Source organism: Octopus bimaculoides, chromosome 5 (assembly GCF_001194135.2).
Source record: "Octopus bimaculoides isolate UCB-OBI-ISO-001 chromosome 5, ASM119413v2, whole genome shotgun sequence".
Taxonomy (NCBI): Eukaryota; Metazoa; Mollusca; class Cephalopoda; order Octopoda; family Octopodidae; genus Octopus; species Octopus bimaculoides.
Genome location: NC_068985.1, coordinates 57,407,818 through 57,411,504, shown reverse-complemented (window position 1 = coordinate 57,411,504; position 3,687 = coordinate 57,407,818).

Below are 3,687 nucleotides of genomic sequence, written 5' to 3'. Positions count from 1 at the left end.
ACACACACACACACACACACACACACACACACACACACACAAACACACACACACATATGTATGTATGTACGTAAGTATATATATGTATGTATATCTCTTCTATTTTAAGTATTTAAATTCTTCCTCTGAAGGAAGAGTTGGTTTCTTACAAAGATATCAAGCTCCATCTTAGGAATGTAGATAACGAAAACAATAACACATTCTAAACCCGAGAAAGAAATTATGCATAGCTTACAGTTCCGCTTACAAATTATGTTTGTATTGTGCGAATCAGTTGGTTGATTTCTTTTTTCTGAAAATCCAAGTTGATCCAGACTGACAGTCAAGCATTTACTTGCAAAAGCAAGTGCTCCAATTATTAATAGAATCAATTTAAATTTGTAATCTGGATATCGAAGCTGGAGATATCGAAGCAGTTATCCATAGTTATCTTCTCTCTCTTTGATTTTCAAAGAGATATTCTCATCAGCACGACAGCTGACTTCCATAACGACACATACTTGTTCTTGTCTCCCCAAACAACAATATCTGACCTGTTATGCTTACTCTAGACAGATGTTTTGATGGGAATGTATTACCTGTATTCATTGTTATGTTTGTGCACATGTTCAATAACAGGGGGATTCTCTATGTTTATTGCAGGACAGTATTTGTTCCGAATGGCATCGTTTATTGTTTTTGAGACGTCATGTCCCATAAGGGGGTAGGACCCTGATGACATCTTTCAGCAGCTGCCAATCATATAACTGATATCTTCCACAGAAATATCACATAATCTATATTTACGATTGCACTTTGGAACTGCAAAGGCTTCACTGTCTCTTTTGTCTATTAGGTATTTAGTAGCAATCTCCTGTTCTTGGATTGCAAATGCGTAGCCTTCGCAGTGTGATGTGAAGTAGCGCTCATAACTCCAAGAAATGCTTCGCTTTCTATCAAGTTATAATCTTCAAATCTTCGAGAAACATATCAATGCATGGTCTTTTCTTTTTGGTTTCCTGAGGGTTTCACCTCCAGGTCTTCTTTTAGGTATGCTAGTTCGGCTGGTTTGGGATTGTATGGGAGGTTATCAAGACGAGCGTACTTCTTGAGGAGCTCATTTCCAATACGTAGGATATTGCTTTCTTCACTTTTCAACACTAAATTTTTGTTATTGTTGCTTAGCAAGTGCTGTCTCAGAGAGACTATGCAACACTCAAAGGTTGTCTGTACTGATCTGCAGCCCATACCCACTTTATCTCTTCTTAGGTAGAGCCTGTCTACTATTTTTGTAGAGATTTCCAGTTGACGTAAGAATCGTGAGGTAATGTATATAGAGTGGACTTCTACAGATCAGTCAAGTATTCCAAATGTTGTAACCAGGAGAGGCACTGCAAATGCATTGTGGGATATTGTTGTGTTGTAAGGAGAGATCAGACTGCTATATTTTCTTAGTCTCGTGTGATATTCTTGGATCACTGTATTTTTATTCAAAGTAAAATTGGTATGACATATGTTCATCAATGCCTACGTGATTTTCCTTGTTCAACAATTAAATACGAACATTTCATGTCTATATATAAATGTATACGAGGTATGATCAATAAGTATATGGACTGTTGACATAGTAACGAAGCTAAAGCACAGAGAGTGAAACCGCTTGGTATAAATTGACCTTGAACGCTGCTCTGCATGAAGACTTAAGTTTTAACGTTCTAGCTCAATTCCGCTATTTACAGTAGTGCTTGGAAATAAGGTGTGTAGTGTGTGACCGTCGCATTGACCATGACAGAGAAAGTTGTCATGGCGGTACCTGCTCAGATGCCTACGTAAAGTTGCAGAAAGTGTATGGAGGAGAGTATATGAGCTGCACACAAGTGTCTAAGGGTTTCCGACGTTTCCAAGACGGCCGAAAAAATGTCGATATTGACGAACGTTCTGGGAGACCCGCAACCAGCAGAACTGAGAAAAACATCGCAGATGTGCGTGCAGCTATGAGGGGAAATCATCGAAACACCATCCGCGAGTTACCAGAGAATGTGCAGATTAGTTACGATTTAGTTCAGTCCATTATCACTAAAGATTTACATGAGACGCGTTTCTGCCGAAGTTTGTGCCAAAATTGTTTTCCGCTGACCGAAGAGACACATGGGTTTCAGTTGCACATGATCTCCTAGATTTTGTGAAGAACGTTGAAAAAATTTTGAAAACTGTGAGTAGGCCTCTGAGCCGGGTATCACCAAGCTTTTGGTGCATATCCTCTGCTCAACTTTCTGTGTCATGGTCAATGCGACGATCAACCGCTACACACCTTCCTTCCAAACACTGCTGTAAACAGCGGAAGTGAGTTAGAACGTTAAGACTTGGTGCGCATGCACAGCAGAGCTCACCGCCAATCGGTGCCAAACGATTTACTCTGCGTGCTTTAGCTTCTTCACTATGGCAACAATGTAGACACTTATTGATCAGACTATGTATATGTATGTATGTATGTATGTATGTATGTATCTATCTATCTATCTATCTATCTATATATATATATATATATATATATATATATATATATATATATATATATATATATATATATATATACATATATGTATATGTGTCTGTTTTTGTGTCAGTATGCGTGTGTGTAAGTCTGTGTGTGTGCAGGTGTATATGTATGACTCTGTGTATAACATAGGAAAGAGTAAGCGGTGCTACAATGCCTGGCTTGTATTAATTACAGTTAAATAAACTAAAACACCATGGTAAGACACAAGATTTGCTCTACTATATACCAGCATACTAGTAGAAACGAAATAGTATGCCACTATATTAGTTTCGTATACGAGTATATTGGTATAGACCGATGTAATATGACGTAGTGGTCTCTCTGTGTACACCTCATCAACACTACACAATTCAACAACCATATTTGGATTTTCCAAGTGGGTTGCAATACGACAATTCGTGTGACGTGATCCTACATGCAGGACTCCAAGTAGTCATTTGAACTAGTGGGAATAACAACCAAATTTACTTCGAATCACATTCGTATCTCGTTTTGTACACAAAATAAGTTTATATGAGATAATGTATTTTTAAACAGAAGATGGGATGGTCAAAGCTGGAATCGCTTTGATCATGCGTCTGCTTGAACAATACTGCCTTGGAACTAAACAACAATAACACCGGCAATACTAATGATACAAACAACGACAGCAGCAATTACAATCACACAACACTGAAGTGAATACACATGATGCACATTATCTCAAAGTGATCACATTTCTTTTCAATAGAAGCTTGTACAATAACAACATAAGCATAATTGGGTATCACACTAATCACACTGTCTACAGCGACAGCGACAAGACAAATATTTAATCAATGCTAATCACAAATAATAACATAAATATACATAAAACATAAGAGTAAGATACATTACGAGAATGATGACAAGAATAAGAACTGAGAGAGCAAGACGTACGCAAAACATATTGAATCATAATGTAGATAGACAAGTCGTCTTTGAATAGAACTGCGTATGAAATTTATGGGGTCGATTTAACAGGACGTAAACAACAGATAAGAACCTACTGTAGGTGTTGCTACGATTTTGGGGAACACACACAACCCTTCCCCCCTACACACACAAACAAACACATACACACGCACATATATATATATATGTGTGTGTGTGTGTGTGTGTGTGTGTGT